Source organism: Pholis gunnellus, assembly GCF_910591455.1.
Source record: "Pholis gunnellus genome assembly, chromosome: 1".
NCBI classification, from domain to species: Eukaryota; Metazoa; Chordata; class Actinopteri; order Perciformes; family Pholidae; genus Pholis; species Pholis gunnellus.
The window spans coordinates 5,307,254-5,326,706 of NC_136528.1; the positions used below are offsets into that span (position 1 = coordinate 5,307,254).

Consider the following 19,453-nt stretch of genomic DNA (forward strand, 5'->3'; position numbering starts at 1 on the left):
AAATGTTACAAACAACTTTCATGAAGTGAAAACACACTGTGAAAGGGTTAAAGGTGTAAGACGAAAACACGGACAACTCCCAGACCGGACAACGCCATGGTAGCAACCTGTCAATCATAAGTAGCCACACCCTAAAGCGTTACCCTGTTTTTCTCTAAATGGGACCATAATTTGCTAATTTGACATTTTGCTGTATGAAAAAGACTTGAAACTATAGTGACTGAGGCCATAAACTCATGTTTACAATGTTTACTGAGGTAACAAATCAAGTGAGAAGTAGAGTCATAGACTTCAATCGCCCCCTGATGAGATTGGTATCTCGTCAACTCTTGCGAGAAAGCAAATTCTTCCCAAAACGTCAAATGACTCCAATAATTAGTTTGTTTATGGCTTCATCTTCGTTATTTTATTGTTTATTATTTTCTGTGCCATGCTTCCTAAGAACATGTAATGTTTATTACGTCTTTGAAATTTGATGATCTGTTTAACTAAAAATGTTAATTCAAATCTAGACACACCTTTATTGAGCAGCTCGTTAGCCCTTGTTTCTGGTATGAGAATATATTCAACCCTCGTCCCACTGAAACTGTTCCCTTCAGGCCATTTTCTCTGATTTAGGAATATGTTCACACAGTCAACTCGCCTGATAATTTATGGGTTGAAGGACAATTTAAAAAGGCATTCCCTGTCTCCCTGGATCTTTCCCAATGCATTAATCCATTTTATCCTTTCAATTTCAAGTTTCGATTGTCTACGACCTTCTCAGCCACAAATACCAGCACATTATTTAAAATGCACTGTCAAAGGATTGGATGTCTCACACTTTTAACATCTCTCTCTGATTATACACAGACGAACATTTTACCATACTTAAGCGTGAGTCGTTTAATTGTACAATTTAGGAAAATACATCAGACATTGCTGTTTTTGTCCAACAGTGCAGGATTGGTATTGTAATACTCTCATGAATCTCATGAGTTAGCGTCTGAAGATGCCTCAGAGTACAGAGGAGCTGCAGAGCTCAGAACCGAGGGTGCAGGGGGAGGCTCACAGCGCTGGTCCTCTGGTCCTCTGGTCCTCTGTCTTTGTACGAGGCCAACCCTCGGAGGCAGCAGTGCTTCCAACGGGGCCGACTCAGGAACAGGAAGAGATGCAGACGATAAAGTTCATCGTTTGAAGTGGTTCGAGCTAAGAGACTGAGATGTGAAGGCAGATGCTGCATCTTTCCTCACTCTACATGTCCTGCACACACATCGCTCACACTCACGCTGCGGCATTGTGAAAGGCCGCCAGCCAGCGCTGGCAGTGGCTAAGAGCGTCCGATTTACCGTTTTTAATAATCCTTGCATCTCTCTGTTCCACTGTCCGTGGCAGTGTCGAGAATGCAATCGAGGCTCCTCGCCCAGTTCATCCTGGCTGTGTGGTTGATTTTGGTCTATTTACATGTCGGCTCCTTGAACGCCAGCATCCTTTATCAACGAGGAAACAAAAGAGTCAAGAGTGTGGAGTTTTTTTTTGCAGGGTTTGCTGAGTGGCTGTTGCTGTGGGTGGGGAGAGGGGGGGGGGGGGGGGCGGGGTCAGGTGCTCAGCAGGAGATCTCCTTGTCCAGAGCCCCACTCCACAAAATCCATTTCCCCGCTGGAATGAGGAGGGCTGTCCAGGGAGATGCCCCGGCGCTCCCCGAACACCTTCTCCTGCAGTTCGATGATGTCATTGCGGATGTCAGCCATCATCAGCAGGAGGAAGTCGAAGGAGCCGGGCGGTCCCTGGTTGACATAAGTGAGGAAATGATTAAGATGCCCTGCATGTCACCTTTTCACTGGGTTTGACAACCAGAAAACTGGGTTTGAGGTATGAGGCCCAATAGCATGGCAGACGTATTGGCATGTCATAGCAGGGACACTGACGACTCTGTTCCATTTACGTGCTGGGACACTTGAAGTTAGCTTCACCTGCGCTATCCCTGCTATGACAAGTCAAAAGCAACAGCCCCCTCACTGATTACTGCATCCACTTCAAACAGGACTACAACATGAGACGTAAGCTCTCGATCCAGAAAAAAGAAAACCAGGCCGCTATGGCAGCAAATAATGAAAAGTTTCATTAAAAGCAACAATCAAAACATTGTTAAATTACAGATTCACCATGCACATGCAGAGCTTTGTTTTAAACAAATTACGGCAACTATTCGTAGGTTCACAAACGCAATTTGTAGATAAAAAAATTCACAGTTCAAGTTTTAAGGTACACAATGAAGCCTCTCAGAAAAAAAAGCATGCAGGTGTACGTTCCTCATTTACATGTGTTTGTCATTTACGTTATAGAATGAGAGGGCAACATGTAGATGAAGGCGGCAGGTTTAAGACAAGCTAGAGCATGTTAATGAGTAGATTTATACAGTAGCTTTAATAAAATGTGAATTTATTAGCAGGTATCAGTCTAAATTGACTTACAGGTGGACCTATGGGACCCGGAGCTCCTCTGTCACCCTGCAGATGAGAGAGAACACAAATGAACCCAGATAACTCTAAAGTGTCCTGAAAACCATTCAGTTGAATGTCAAGCAGGTTAAAAATATATGAAATGTAATCATTGTCAATGTATATCTGTGAGGAAGAACTAAAGAAACCAGAAGCACGACAGAGCTAGCTGTCCAGAAAAGCATTTTATAACGTGATTATATTTAGCTTTACACATGCAAACACAGACGCACGTAAAAGACAAGGCGCTCCTCTCGTTTCTCTATTTTGTGCCTCTTCGTCTCCTCGTCTCCCTCTCTCATCCGTCCTCCTGCCTTTGACCCGGAAATCTATCTCAGTGCCACTCGCATCTCAGGTGGGAGGGACAAATACGCAAGGAGAGGAGGCGAGGAAAGGAATCAAAGATGTACAAACATGAGAGGAGTAATTCGAACCACTAATGAGGAAAATAAAGATGTGTAATAATGACCTTCAGTCCATCTCTTCCTGCTGCCCCGGGGGGTCCCTGTATGAATGACAAGACACATGTATGGTTTGTCAACGTTAGTCTGTTTAAAACCTGAGATGACAAGAAGTTGCAGCAGCTCTAAAGATACATCTTGAACAACACGTCACTAGGTTTTGCACTTTTCCTTCAGCGATTAGAAAAACACCACACGGTTTTAAATGAATAGACTGAAAGGTGACGGACAACGGCCGACAGCGCCGTCTCACGTGCAGCAGTGGCACCAAACCCGTATTGGTATGACTTGCTGACACACGGAGGACGTGACCTCCAGGTTTTAAGACGCTACGTTGATGTCCTGAAGTAGAAGCTCCAGTGGGAAATTAGCTGAAAAACAGATGCGATAACCCCTTCATTATGGGATAGATGGATTTTTTTTGTCGTACCACTGGCCCCCTGCGGCCTCTTTTCACATGCTTCAGGTCAGGCTCTGGACCCATGGGTCCCATGTCTCCCCGTGGACCAGGCGGGCCCCTGTCCCCTGGGTCACCTCTCTTTCCCGGTTCTCCTGGGTGTCCTGGTGAGGTCAGATGGATACAGCGACAAACAGAGTTATATAACATCGGATAGTTATTGGCTTCAGGGAGACATACTACGAAGCTACGCTCCTCAGGCAGCTCATTTTAAAAACCTGGACTTGCTTTTCATTCACTTTCATTGTTGCTGCTTTAATCTTTTGTATATGTTGTATATATGTTTTCTTTCTTCATGTTTTTATTAACATGTGTAGATAATTTCCTTTTTCTTTGATTGTCTTTTTCTGCCTCTTCACACTACTCTCTAACAACATCCACATTACCTGGGACCCCAGGAGCTCCCGGAGGACCGGGTAGACCAGGAAGACAAGGGCTATCAGGACTTTTTCCCGCCCTCCCCAGAGATGGCTTCTCACTGCTGTTGGCCAGGTCAGGTACCTAAAAACACAAAGAGGGAAGACGATGTAAGCCAGACTAGCAAGCAAGGGAACGTGTGAAGCCCCCCGCTTTGGGATTTAAGTCACCCTTAAACCAAATCTAAACTTCTATTTTACAGTCTCATGTAAACATGTTGACACATCGGCTGTAGTAAGTTTAATGAATGTTATCAATCATATAAAATATGAATATATATATATATAAAACAAATCTAAATGCATTTTATATAAAGTGCACATGCTACCTGGTTGGGTGACTGTGTGTTGCCCAGCCTTAGTTTTAGCTGCAGCAGACTGTTTTTCATGTTCATAAAATCCTCACAGGTGAAGGAGCAGGTACCAGCACTCATCAGGGTGTCTGACTTCCCCGATGAACTCACTGCAACACAAAACATACATCTAAAATGTGGCCACACTGGGAAACCAAACCTCTGACATTCCATACATGTGATATTTGAACAACAGGGTCAAATCACACTGAATCACAATCAGAAATCCCCTCATTTCCAGAGTGTCAAACAATTACTGTACAACCATTAAAAACACCCACCGTCCATATCAGAATCATCAGCATCATTAACTATGTTGTTGAAATAGATGGTTAGCCACTGAATGTTCATCCAAATGCTGTATAGTTCAATTGAAACACGTGAACTCACAGTTGTGTACAGGGATGCAGGAGCGTTGGTCCGGTGCGAGTATGTAGCCACTGTGACAGTGACACAGGAAGCTGCCCACTGTGTTCACACACTCGTGGTCACACATGCTGCCGCCTGGGTGCTCACACTCATCAATGTCTGTGTGTGTGAAGGGGGACAAAGAGAGAATGAAATGTACATTAAACAAACAAATCTCACTGCAACAGGAGGAGGGCGCTGTTTTCCAGTTAAAGAGAGAGAGATAGGAGAGAGAGAGAGAGAAAACAGTAATAGACATGATAGTCAAAAGTATTCAAGTGGGAGATATAAGAAGGGAGCATGCTGACCCAGACAGTAAGGAGACTTGTGGTTGCGGTGCCTCTCTCGGTCGAAGCGATAGCCGGCGTAACATGTGCAGACAACTCGCCCAAAGTTATCAGTGCACTGTTGCTCGCAGGGTGACGCTGCACACACATCCACACCTAGAGAGAGAGAGAGAGAGAGAGAGAGAGAGAGGGAGAGAGAGAGAGAGAGAGGAGGCAGATAGTTAGCTGAGCAAGTCACTCAGGATCACTGAAAGCAACATCACAGTAATCATAGTGATACATTACACCTTGTTGCATAAAAAGCTCTTTAGATATAAGTTTGACATAGTTCTCCATCGGCCACAGCAGGCACCACTGCAGGTAATATCAAGTAAAACTATTAACCATTTAAAAAAATAGACATCAAGTAAGAGATCAATCTCAAGACATAGTGGAACAGTGGACGCTTATAAACTGGTGTGATCCACGTTTGAGTAACTATATAGTACTATAAATTGCCTCCCTGGACATCACCTACAAAATATTACTCGAAGAGACACGTACCAACCAGGAGACTCAAAATGACCACAACGAAGCATAAAACAACGACAAGTTGGCACAAAAGGACTACAGTGAAGCCAAAACAACTGCAAAAAGACCACAAAGAGACCACAAGCAGACTCAAAACAACTATGAAAAGGAGTAAAAACACACACAAAGGAACACAAAAGGACTAGAGTGAGACTCAAAATGACTACAAAGACACACAGAATGACCACAAAGAGACACAAAAGAACTACGAAGACACACATAATGATTACAAAGACACACAGAATGACCACAAAGAGACACAAAAGAACTACGAAGACACACAATGATTGCAAAGAGACACAAAATGACTACAAATAGGGGAAAAATAACCACTACAAAAGCACCAAAACATATACAGAGGGATGCAAAACGACTACAAAGAGACCCAAGACAGCAACAGACAGAGGCTTAACAACTATACAGTGGTGGGGCCTTTTGTGTATTTGTACCCAGGGGCCCAGTGTCTCATAATCCGCACATGACTGTACACAATATGAGTTTTCTGGCAGATCCATTCTTTATGAAGGCTGTCGTGTTCATGGAGGAACAGTGTTCTCTAGTGGCCGATGGGACTCACTGTTATTCTGTGGAGGCATGCCACAGTCTGAATTCCACAGTCCAGCCTTGATGCTAGACACTAAACCCGTCAAATACTCATCACTTGTGTTCCTGATCATGATTATGTAAGTCAAAGATTTCACAATCAGACATTTTATGGATGACCACGACAAGATGTGTCAGTTCTCTGTGCCAAACCAGTGTGCAGTTTCTTCACAGGTTGGACGTTTGTTTGTTCCAGAGCGCTGCAACGTGCACGTTATCGGACACGACTCCTTAAACACAATAACTCCAAAAAGACAAAGGTCAACCACCATCATGGGCATTCTGTGGACTTCTTTGGAGGCCAAATGTGGTGGCCAGACTGTGTCTTGTGCAGCTTGTTTTAATCTAGAAACTGCTGTATTGGAGAGATTATATCAGATTTGGAGCATGTGAGATCAGATGTGAGGTCATGAGACAGTGTGTATGGTTTACCTACTTTCAGGTATGCACTGGCCCATCACAAGCCTGAATCCGTCACAGCATTTCCTCCTGAAAAACAAAACAAGAAGTAATCAGACGTTTGCATTTCTATCGCCATTTCAAACATCAGCGGGGGCCAGCCCGTCTGCCTATCGTCGTCAAAGGGAGAGTTTGACATTTTGGGAAATGCTTTTTTGCAGTCTTGCCGAGAGTTAGATGACTGGATTGATACCACTCTCGTGTTTGTGTAGAAAAACATGAAGCTGCAGCCGGCAACCGGTTAGCTTAGCTTAGCATGAAGCCTGGAAACATCTGGCAAGGCTCTTTCCAAAGGTAACAAAAGGTATCCTATACCAGCACCCATTAATTACCACGTTACATCTTGTTAGCTTGATCTGTTCCAAAACCGAAATGTAAAAAACACGTTTGGCAGATTTAACAAGAGGTTACGTGGCTCTGTCTTGGTCGGAACCATTTGCTAGGCGACCAGCGGAGGAGAGATATAGTAGAGACTATACTGTATTACCACACTGACATTATGTCACTACTTTGTGACTTCATTAATGTAGTCCCATGATTACAAGTTGCTAAATTAGGTCAGTGATAGAACAGATTAAACCAGCCTGGTGATATGTTGATTCTTCATTTACAAACTAACAGTTCGCGCTGAGAGGTCCTGAGGTCACAGGTGCCGCAACCAGTAACCACCTGGCAAAGAGGTGGCCACGCCTAACCAATTTGCACACGACACGGAGGGTCAAATCCAGCCCAGTTGGACCCAAACAGAGTTTATTCGTGTTGCAAGAGAAGACCAGGCCGCATGTGCTTGAAACTATAATCGTGAGAAAAACTTCAAAGATGAGTCTGATAAAGCTGAGTGAACCAAGAGAGCAGTGTCAAAATATGCTTAGCAAAGTATAGCACCAGATATCTCTGTATTGCCAGACCATTTACAGAATACTTAATGGAGGCTTCCGTCAACAGCGCAGAGGTTTAGTTTGACGGACTGCAGGATAATGACACCATCAGCCAAGATTAGAGACTTGTCTCTAACGGCTGCACTGACCGCACACTGGCTGTGGATTAAAACATCTCAGACCAATTATAGGTCATGGACAGGGGTCGCAATCGGTAAGCCCAGTTAACATAATTCGTATTAGTAGCCTACAGTACATCACAACGTGATGACTGAGAGATGGCCCACATCACTATTATTATTACAAACAATGTCAAAATTCATCTTTGTAAATTCATAGAAAAGGTTGTTGACCCAGGCTTTATTATAAAGGAACTGCAGCCAGACTATACACTGCAGACATTTATAAGCACATTGTGACTCCAGCTGTCTGACGGCTTCTGGTCTGTTCTCCCGTTTTCCCTTCACAGTAAAAAAAAAAAAAAGTCCACTGATGTGTGTAAATATATGTGGAAGCCGTTCAGGTGCTACTTTTTTGGGATTTGGCGTATTCCCCTTCTTGTTCCCTGACTGAAAGTTGAACTTTGATCAAAGAAAACAAAAAACAAAAACGTTGAATGAAACTTAAGGTTTCAACTCCTTTACAGCCTCGGCTTTTGTGACGTGAGCTCGTAACTGTTCAGTAGATGCAGTATTTTTTTTAACTGCAGCATTGTGCAATGAATATTGGGAAACAATTTCTACCCCCAAATTAATTTACGGTGTTTGGCAATAACACTCGTCCAGCCATCCCGCAGCAATCCACCACATGTTACACACATTACAGTTGGAAAAACAGAGAGGAAATGGCTCAGAGATTGGAGCAGCACAGCCACGCAACAAACATCACACACACACACACACACACACACACACACACACACACACACACACACACTTTAAGAAAAAGGAGAAGAGTGCATGACTCCTGTCCTAAAAAACTGCACGCTGTTACTGGAGGGGAGTTTAGCATGCTGCCTCATTCATGGCCCCCTCAAGACAACAAGTTGCTTTTATTCTCCTCCAGCCTCCATGCAGTGTAACCCTAAATCATTCTGAGATCCCCCCCCCCCCCCCCCCTTTCCATCTCCTGAATGAAAAATAACCTATAAAATGGCGAGGCCCGGCCTAAACTGATGAGATCCAGATGAGAGCAGCTTTAATCTGCAGCCTGTAGCCGGGAGTGTTGAGAGGGATGGATACGGCCGGGCATGGAGCTGAGGTGGAGACAGGAGAGTGTACGCTGAGATGTCACTCGTTCAGTCAGTCAATCAGTCAATAAATCCATCAGTCGGTCGTCTCAGTTGGGATAATGCACTGCAGATGCAAGTCTACTGCTGGCCAGGAAAAAAAGTTTATTTGAAGTCGATCTGGTTCTGATGTGACACAAAAAGTCCAAATTGATATTTAATCAGATCTTTATTCAAGAGGACGACCTCTCTTTTCATTTGACTGACACAACAATTCAGGACACAACACAAAAACTGAATTCATCCTGAGACCATCCTAAACTTTGAGATTGCTAATATGGTTATAACACAATTCTTACTTGTAACCAAATACTCGAAAACGAGAGACGCACCGATCGGGTAAGCCAGATTGGTATCGATGCAGATGAATACTGCAATATCTTAATTTCTTTTACAGGTAGATATGTGCAGGTAGAAGAAAAAACACTGCACTCAACCACAAAGAGGGCTGGGGTTTGTGTTAGTATCTAGTCCAACAAGAACCAAGAGAGCAGACTACTTTGTATTACTGATAAGTTTAAAACAGGAGATGCATTCAATACTCTCTGCAGGTGAGTTAGCAACAGTAAGAGCCTTCAGTCATGCTAGTGGCTTCTCACGCAATACTCTTAACCTGCTTGCCCACTTTTATTGTTTTGGACGGTGCGGTTGGCAAACCAGCTAACGAAACTTCACACAAAGCCGACTCCATCGCTGACGCTCAGCCACTGTTCTGCTGCCAGGGACAGTTATTCCATGCTTTTATATTTGTGCATCAACCCCACGTTTCCACAAGTTGGATGTTGTCAGAAAAATAGACTTGAAGCCTGAATAAACTCTCCAACTTGCGGTTACGTCCGTAAGACGGAGCTGGGATGCAGAGCCGGTGCAGACAACAGGGTAGATTAAAATGAGAGCTGTATGTGCGAGATGTGCGTTCGAAAAAAACACGTCCGATACAGTTGCGGTCTAGACTGGGGCTTAGACAATTGTGGGTTGTGTTCATTCAATCCCACGTTACAGCAGGGGTCATTGCAGACACACCTGGCGGAGATCTGCACTCTACTGAGTGCACCTTTCTTGTTTCCCTTCGGATTTACGGCGTTAGACTTGACTCTTACCTCAACTCTGGATCGTGCACGGCCTCTGCACATACTTTCAAAGCGACTAACCTTCCCCCACACACTCACACACATCCTAACATATTGAAACCCTAATGTAAGTGGAAAAGCATCACAAATTGATCCATTGCCCAAAAATGCGAAACAAGCCAAGACAGACGAGGGACAGAACCAAGACAGTGGCAGATAGCAGAAAAACAACTCGTATCAAAGATCAACAGAACAGCTAAAACCAACTGATCTCTCGTTACTACACACTACGCATGCACATACATCGACAGGCCGTCTGTCAGTCTCTCCCCCTGGGTGTTAGTGATGGACAGGACAGGGAGGCCGTGGGGCCTCTGGACAAGCAGAAGAGGGTGGAGGGAGAGGTGACCCGTGTGTTTTTGTTTTGGAATGTGAAAGTATGTTGGTCAGACAGGCAACAGGCCCCGGTCAACATGACACGGCCCCTAAAACACAGAGCATCACACTCAGTGGAATCTGACTTATGTGTGTGTAGACGTTCGTCTGGTTGGTATGCAAGTGTGTGTCTTTTATCAGTATCTATGAAATTGTAGTATTTTCAATGAAATATTGGCACAAAACATATTGGCATAAAATCAGTAACCTACTTTCCAGAACAATCTAACTGTGTGTGTGTGTGTGTTCACATCCGCACATGTGTGTGTGTGTGTGCGTGTGCCTGTGTGAGGGCTGGGATACCATCCAGTAATTGGGTACAGCCTTTTAACGTCAGTCAGAGTTTGTTAGTGAGAGCGATCCATGATGCTAACAAGCTTCCTCTCCTCCTCTCTCCCTTTTTCCTGTCCTCTCTGTGCACTTTACGAGTCTGCGATTTGAAACATGTAGATTTATATTCAGGCCTATTCTATCGGCCTCTCGTTTTACAGTGCGCTCCACTGGTCCTCTAGTTGTTGACATAATCTCTGTCTGTCTCTCTCTCTCTCTTCTCTTCAGACTGACATGTTGTTGGCCCCGTGCTGCCCTCTGTCCATGAAACCAGATGAGAGAGTCTGCCTTCACCATCTTTATTTCATTCAGAGGAATACTTTTTTCTATTTTCTCAAGGCTTGCTGAGGCCAGGAGGATTGCTCAAAGCCTTTAGCAGCCAGTTTTAAACTAGAGCACCAACAGCCATGTCGCCAGGGAAAATATGTCGTCACCGTTTGTTTCTGCAAACCTCATTGAATGCGCTTTGGCATTCAGGCTGAGCAAGCGATGTACTACAGCGAGCGACACGCAGAGCAAGTGACGAAGTACATAAAGCGACTGTCATTAAAGTTACGTGGTGTGATAACGAGTATAACCGAGCAAGCAAGTCCACTAAGCGCTGCACGGCTCAAACAAACACAGGACTTTCATACTGGAGACCGTTGTTCATGTCCAGTGTGAGACAAATAGTACGTATTGACTTTGGTATTAGTGAGTTATTATTTTAACACTAAGCAAAACAAATTTTCTATCCATGACCAAGTAGTTTTCTTTCCTGAACCCAGTCAATCGTTTCACATCGTTTACCAAGTGGCATCGTACGTTTCTGCAAGCGTGCTACGAGGCTGATATGAAACACATTCATGAAATTATTTTTTTGGTGCAGAAACGGCGACATTCAACGTATCCCGTGCTCCTAAATGCCAAAAAAAGTCTGCATTAATATTCTGATATATCGTAATTAGTAGCAAATTGCGTGTTTCACAGCTGATTAGCTGCATTAGGAAAAAACAAGCATAATAGAATGGTCTGGGAGGGGTTTCCCTGACACACTGTTAGTGTGGATATCGCTGTGACTGCTGGCCGCTGTTTTTGACAGCTTGTGTACCGAGAGAGCGACAAATTACAAAAAACAAAGAACTGGAAGTAGACTGGACATTACATAGCTCAGGCCAATCCATGAAAAAATGCACCGATTGGCTCTGATACAGGTCCTGCAGAGAGACATTTGTTTATGAGCCAGATTAAAAATACTAGTCACCTTCGACAGGCCTCCGACATAGCCCGGTGGTGTGTCTTGAGGATGGCTGATAGTGTTTACATGCAACCTCCAGCATGTGAAGGCCTGCATGCCACACTGACCTGATCCCATTTAAAAGCATCCCTAACCCCACCCTCCTTGCCAGTCTTTGGCTACCAACCTTCTCCCACCAGTCCCTTGTGTTGGTGGTGGCTGACCCAGCAGCTACCTGCCTAGTTCCCAGTCAGCTGCCAAAATCAGCACGGCAGCATTGGACGAAACACCGAGACAGGATCCAGAGGCACTTCATACTGAAGATGATGTACTTTAGCGAGGGGGTCTCCTTCCAGTGTGTGTGTGTGTGCGGGGGGTTGTTCCAGCGTTACTGTGATTTATTTTTGCATTCGCAGGCAGGAATGCGCTACAAAGACGGGATATTCATTATAGCACCCCAAGAAAGAAAACCCCACTGCCTCCCTGAGTCCCCAAACCAGACAGTGTAGAGGTCCGGAGGGCAGGGGCCCAGTATGGAGGATGCTTTCCATAGGCGATGCTGTCACCATGCGTTACGAGCCCCACTCACATCGCAGAGTGTCGTTCCCCTAGTTTGCAGGTAGAGTTTCTACATGTGAGGGCGATTATAAGAGGCTGAAATAAATCCCATCTCCTGTCTATCGCCTGGATCTGGGGATGATCTGTGGAGGCATGTTAAGACAATGGGGCAGGAAATGAGTAAGAAGTGAGTGAGGAGGAGGAGGATGGTTGAAAGACAGGGATGAAGGTTGTTGTCAGCTTAGAGTTTCCCTCATGGGACTCCGGCGGGAGGAACACAGGAAGTGGAGCTCAGTGGAGGTCAATGGCCTCTTGACACGCCAGGACAGGAGATCAGGCCATGTGTGTGTGTGTGTGCGCGTCCTGTCAGTTTGATGGATGCCTCCTACTGATGTGGCTTATACGTGTTACAATTACAGCATGCTGTATTCATCAACCATGCTGTAATTGATTTATTTGCTCAGCAACCCACACAGTTGCACGCAGTTCAAAAACTTGGCTGGTCGAGTCCCGCGTGATGGTGTGATGATGGATTGCGCAGAAACACATTAGCATGACGAGATCAACAATATAACACATATTTTGGAGGGCTGCCACGTCCTTTCTTTATATACAGTAAATTCTTTTGGGAGTTAGTATCGCTTTCCCACCCTTTTGCCTCAAATCGTTATCCTCTCATGATCGTGGAGGTTTGCTCTCCACAAATTAAACTAAACCTGCCTCTAAATCGCCTTCATCCTCAAGGTGTGAAGGTGTTGCTCTCACCCGCATGCGCAGCTCTTTTAGTGTTGGCGTATAAATGCATGTGTGTGTGTGTGTGTGTGTACTCTTGTGAGTATACATATGTGAAGGTGTTAGTGTGGCGAGCGTGTGCTGTGTTTATTTGCTCTGCCAGCCCACTTCCAGGACCCAGGCCTCAGGGGGAACATCAGAGCTCTGGTCTAACAGAGGAAGCTTTGACTGGGAGCACAGGAGGTCTGAACTACTTCCACCAGAATACAAGCTGACCTGCGCTCCTCCTCCTCCCCTCTGTTATGCCTCACCTCTCCCCACTCTCATCTTTCCAGCATGTCTCCTGCCCTTCTCCCATCCTAACCCCCTCTTTAAAAAAACACCCTTTGACCTTTCTTTGCTTTCTCTACTTTCCGAACCGCCACCATTGCAGGATCATAGGAATATTTTGAGACAACCATTGAACGTCTGACGCACTCAGCTTTTTAAACTCTCACCGACTCCATCAGATGTAATTTCCCCATCCATTTTCTGAGCGTCTGTTAACAACTGATATAAATTTAAAAGAAAGTGAAGCGTTTTGAACTCAAGATTTTGAACTCTCAAAACCTTGAAGATGTGAGATATTTCACCGGAAAGATGAAACACGTTTCTTCATATCAAATATTTATTATTAGGGACAGGACGGCCCCGTGGCCTTTGTGTTAAGATGCTGAATGTTGTTCGGGTCTGGCTCGGGACCTTTAATGCAAATCTCACTCAATCGTTTCCTGTCATGTTTCTACTGCCATGATCTGACGAAGGCCTGAGAAAGAAGAAAGTCAGTTTGTCAGCCTGGGGATCCTGTATTTTATCTCAGAACTGTATTATAAACTTTTAGACTATCGCTATTGGCTAAGATCAATCATTTTTTAGTTTATCCATCTGCCCAGCACTTCCACGCAGTATTTCTGCCTATTGTGTGGGTCGCCAGGTACAGTTTTGTCATAGGCGTCTTTGCAGGCAAAATGGTGCCAAACCTGGCAACCTCATACGATGACAAGACTTAAGCATACAGTAGTCACTTATTAAGTACGAATTAATCAAGCAATTTACAAATGTGTTAACTAGTGAGCTTTAGGAGAGTTGGTAGACCTTTTTTTTCACTTTGTACACAGCCAGGCTAGCTGTTCCCCCATGTTTCCACTCTTTAAGCTAACCACGCCCCAAAACATATTGAGCCATTTCCCTAAAATCAGTCAAGTCAAAGAAAGAAAACAAGTGAAATCATATAACTGTCAGCGTTATTTAAAGGTGCTATTTAAGAGATTGGGAGCATTTCAATGGTCTCTCAACGGCTCTCAACATGGCGACGGCTGAGCTGGTGGCTCGCAGCTAACGGTGCAAACTATGGTAAAATGACTATGGCACAGCTAAAGTTGTAACCTGAGGGGGAACCCATCGGGTCAGGACGGCATTATCAGCTGCCGTATGAGCGCAGTGCAGAGTGGTGGCCAACGCTCACATGCACCAAAATGCACCAAAAGCTCTCCCGGCTGTCCCTGCAAGGTAACCAAGCACAAAGAAGCTTGGATTACAACACACACAGAAGGCGAGTGACTTAATTCTCTGCCCAGGTAGAAATTGCTCCACTATAACTTAAGCAAATAGTTGTTTGCGGCTACATTAATGCTTTGAATGCCGTATATTGCACCTTTAAAGTGTGTGATCAGACCCTCGTTCTTCCTGTCTGTTCCTTGTTCCATTACACACAAAACCTCAGATACCACAGACCAGATTTACTTGATGACTGAGAATGATGCAGAGTCTCACCACCTCATTGTGACATTTTGTAAATTACCCTACATTCGTCATGCGGGATTTCTCTCAAACTACTGACCAGATTTTGATGTAACTTAGGCGAATGACTCATTTTCACACTCGCATGCCAGATTTTGAAATTGGCTCATAAGTACTGTGGTTTGGGTTGGTAAGTGCTTTTCCCATCAAGAGCCTGCTATGTTTCCTTTTTTTTTAAATGGAGGATTTCATGATTGTGACGACCATGTATTGTGCCCTCCCAGTCGTCTCTGGCCTCCGGGACCTTGTCTAAGCTAAGTATTCTGGCAGGAATGCGGCATCGCTGACCCTCCGAGCTGCTATGTATATCGAAGCAGACAAATAGGAGTAAATGTTTAAAATGTTGCCACATATAAAAAGGTAAATTATGTGGGTTTCCATCATGAATTAAGTGAATCACGGCCCTCTTGAATAATAACATTTTTGTATTGATCAGTTTGAGTTTATATGTCAGCTAAACAAATTTCTTTCTGTCGGATGGACAAATATTTAACAGATGGTATTTTAATGCACGTAGCAGCTGTAATGTTTTAGGCCAAAAAGACTCTGATTTACTCACTGGCCCACTGTTACCAGATGTTGATGCCTCCTGCCCGCTTTGAGGCCATATCTGGGAAGCCGCAGGAAATATTGCGATATCGCTATTTACCTTCCATGTGTTTCCACCATTTTTCATCATATCATTTCAGGCATAAAATATCAGCATAAAAATAAGTGGATTACATCACTACAATCACCAGTTGTACAGTTGTGTGTGTGTGAGTGTGTGTGTGTGTGACAGAGAGAGAGGTTGTCAAAAGTAACACTTATTTTATTGGATACTTGAATCATGTTTTTTTTACGTATGTGTAAAAATACCAATCAAACACATTTTAGCTGAATGAGGGTAACAGTGAGCAATGTGGGATGGGTAAGAGCGAGATAAGGGTAATTGAGAGCAGTTAGGTGGTGAGATCACGCTAACGACAGATCGCTCATAATGATGTGTCTGGTTGAGTTTTCATGCCAGACTAAATAAATCCCTTCTGGAGAATGTAACAGAGGCTCAAAGTAATGGACTGATAAGACCAAGAGGGCCCTCTAAGTCTTGGGAATGGCCTTGTGATTGCTATGATGTTGAGAGTTGTAACTGTTCACTTGTAACTCCGCTGTTACACTCCGCACCTCCTCTGTTCTCCGTTTTCAATTTTGTTACATGACACAAAAGCTCCGTGCAAGCAGGAACATGTGCCCCATTGGGCGTGGCCACTTCAAACAATGCTGCATCAACAATGCCGTCCCAGTCTGTGATCAATTGGCCGGTGATTTGCTTTGTCGAGGTATCGACAGTGACAGTCATAAAGGGAGTGAAAAGAGCTAATCTACAGCAGATTGTACACAAAAAAATAGAGAGGGGGGAAAAAAAAACAGCCATTGTGCTTGTCCAGAGGGTCGTTCAGGTGCACACTAATCTGAAAAAGATGGAGGCCGATGACTGGAGTTTTTTGGGGAGGTCCAACTCTGGTCCGCAGCCCTACGAATACACTACCTCCATTAAACACAGGAAGCGTAACTCAAAGGCCTTGTAAAAAATGTTCTCTGAGAAAACGAAGACGCCGTTTGAATTCTTCTCAGAGTAATGAAACAGCAAAAACTCAGAGCGGCACAGCTTTTTGCCGAAAATAACCTGGCGTCAACTCCGAAGTGTGAGAAAAAATGAACAGGTTGCCGTTCCCACAGCTTGGGCTTTGTTGATCACCGTCCAAGGTACACAGAGAGAAAAAAAACGCCAAAGGGAGAAAAGAGAGAGCGATAGTTTGAACAGGGCGCCCCTGTGGACTTCTGGATGCAGTGCAAACAATCCGCGAGCGGATCGCGTTCGGTCCGATTGTGTTGCCCTCACGTGCGAGTCGGCTATTCGTTTCCACATGTCGAGAGCGAGGTTTCAACAACTGTTTTAACATTAAGCTGAAGGCCAAAGAAAAAATGACTTGTGTTCTAATGATGAGGACTGAGCTGAAGACAGCTGTCGGTGCCTCGCTAAAAGCCTCTGGATGAACAGTAGACTGCTGTTAGAGGGAATTTAATCACCAGAACACACAATATGTTCATGCCACACACACACACACACACACACACACACACACACACACACATGTTTACAGTTTATCAAACGTCCAACTCAATACCACCAGAGATCTACAAAGTGAGACTGCATCCGCCCTCCTGCGCACATTTACAAGCCCAAAGGATGATCTCATATTTGCGTGCACCTGTGCACGCACACACAGACAGGCACAAACGCACATAAAAGTATCCGATGTCTCGATATTCGACCCAGACATCCACAAGGTAAAACAACCCCCGCACATGCCGCCCATGCACAAACATATTCACGTGCTGCTCATGGACGTATGCAGAGACGCACGGAGCACACACACCGGTGCAGGCATCTGGTCCTTGTTGCCTGTTTAAAACCTAAATCAAATCACCTCCTTCCATTCTTCAGTCACACGTTTACTGCTGTTTGACATAACTGGCTTCTAAACTAATTTCCCTGTTTAATGTTTGTCCATTTTCTTGAGTCGATCCCATTAGCGGAGGACGGGCCACTGTGGATCCCAGTGAAATGAAAAGCATGCAAGTTTTATTGAGCGATGATAGCTTGTACAAATAGCAGGTCTTTTCGAAAAAAATGAGGAGATACAGATGCACGTTTTCCACTTGAGAAAAACTAGAACATGCAGTAGGATGTTTATTTTTATTTATTTTATTTTATCAGCGACAGCAGCAATGTAATAGCTTGTTTTATGGCTCGTAAGTTCGGGACCTCTGACTGCAAATCCCAGCAGGCCCTGAACGTTCAGGCCCGCATTGTACAGTGTGAGACACACCGCAACATACAGCACTCAGAAGAGGGAACATATGGACACACACACACACACACACACACGTCTGCTTCTCATCACCTGCTATAGAAAGCAGCCCTCTGTCTCTACAACCAGCTACAGATGAAAGATGAATAGGACTTCAATGATGTGATACATTCTGCTTCATTTCTTTCTGCATCTGTCTCTCAGACACAGCGGGAGAAAGGAGACACTAGTTTCCCCTCCATTTCATTATTATTATAAAACACTTCACTGAACAAGAATAACACCCGTTTGTCTTTGACAACGAGCCAGACGTCCTGTGAGCAAAAATACGGAATTGTGCTCATTTGACCAGACAGTCCAAGGAGCGTTCGTCTTGACCTATGTTAGATGCCAACATTAGCTTGGATAGGCTGCTCTCTGACTGCATTCAGTACTCATTGAGTAGTGAAGCCAGGCTAACACGGTAATGTTGCTAACGTAACGCACTGTGGACGTTCCTACAGTTGAAAAAAAAAAACAGGTGTAAATGATAATGTAGTTAACGAATGGCTCGACTCTCTTAGTAAGCCGTTGTAGCCAGCAGGGACTGGTGAGGAGGGCAGGTGTAACCAATGATTGACTCTCCATCCACAGAACAGGACAGATAAACACATGCATGGCCAGCTCTTGTTCTCTGGGGTCCAACCACTTCCTGGTTTGTGGTGTATGGTGGTAGAAAGACATGTGACAGGTACGTTACCTTTGGGCTAAAACTCCAACTCGTAGGCTTTAAACAGAGTTCATACTTTTAGACTGTAGTTACAGCCTTTAAATGTTGCTCACAAAACCAACTTTGCATCGACGAGGCTAGCAATTGTAGCCTTTGGTTCTCCTTGAACAAGTAGCAATCTGTGTTCAACTGAAGTCCAGACTGTGGGAGACTGCTGCACCGACGGGACAAGGGTCCCAGCGACAAATCAATTGGGTTAACCTAGCTTTGTTACTGTACTTTATCTTCAGATTCAGCTGCAGCTGGTTCAGAACGCTGCAGCTCGAGTCCTCACTAAGACCAACAAGACCTGCTGCTACCTTATGAACCATCCCGACCCCTTAGGTGGTCTGGGACCGGTCTACTTTCTGTTCCCAGAGTCAGAACTAAACGTGGAGAAGCAGCGTTCAGGTTTTCTGCTCCACATATCTGGAACAAAGTCCCAGAAAGCTGCAGGTCTGCTGAGACCCTCAGCTCCTTTACATCAAGACTGAAGACTTTTCTGTTTGCTGCTGCCTTTAATTCAACCACATTCAAGGATATTAATCAATCTCCTGCATTTCTGCATTTTACTACTGTATTTTATTTCTTACATTGCTTTTTAGTGTTTTAATGACTGTTTTTAATGTTTCAATGAATGTTCTTAATTGTTTTTAAATCTCCTTTTCTTTTGCGTTATGTTTTGATGCTTTTAATAGTTTTATGTGAAGCACTTTGAATTAACTTGTTGTTTAAATGTGCTATACAAATAAACTTGCCTTGCGTTGAGTGAAGTGTATCTTCTGTTGCATGTTGTTTATCTCCACAGAGTTAGCTGTGTGTGTCATCTGAAAGTGTAGATTCCCTGCACGTTACCTATTTTATAATAGTTTCTCATTATGTATTTGAAGTTGTGTATCACAAAGATCTAAACCTGTCCCTGGTTCAGTTGATATCATGCTTGAAAACTGAACAGCCTATTATTGAATAACACTTTTTCAATAAAAGACAACCTAATCTAATCTAGGGTC

The 19,453-nt window shown here is 44.2% G+C and overlaps 1 pseudogene across 1 annotated transcript in view; it reads right to left on the minus strand.

Moving 5' to 3' along the window:
- Nucleotides 1-1,572: 1,572 nt before the first annotated feature.
- The window catches only part of LOC306699393 (collagen and calcium-binding EGF domain-containing protein 1-like), a 29,170-nt pseudogene continuing 11,289 nt past the window's right edge, over nt 1,573-19,453 (minus strand). Inside the window, exons 3-11 of the transcript XR_013767706.1 lie at nt 6,472-6,524; nt 4,884-5,018; nt 4,558-4,695; nt 4,144-4,277; nt 3,785-3,899; nt 3,372-3,502; nt 2,950-2,985; nt 2,454-2,489; nt 1,573-1,766 (exon numbers count right to left, since the gene is read on the minus strand). The product of XR_013767706.1 is annotated as a collagen and calcium-binding EGF domain-containing protein 1-like (transcript). The remainder of the gene's footprint in view (nt 1,767-2,453; nt 2,490-2,949; nt 2,986-3,371; nt 3,503-3,784; nt 3,900-4,143; nt 4,278-4,557; nt 4,696-4,883; nt 5,019-6,471; nt 6,525-19,453) is intronic.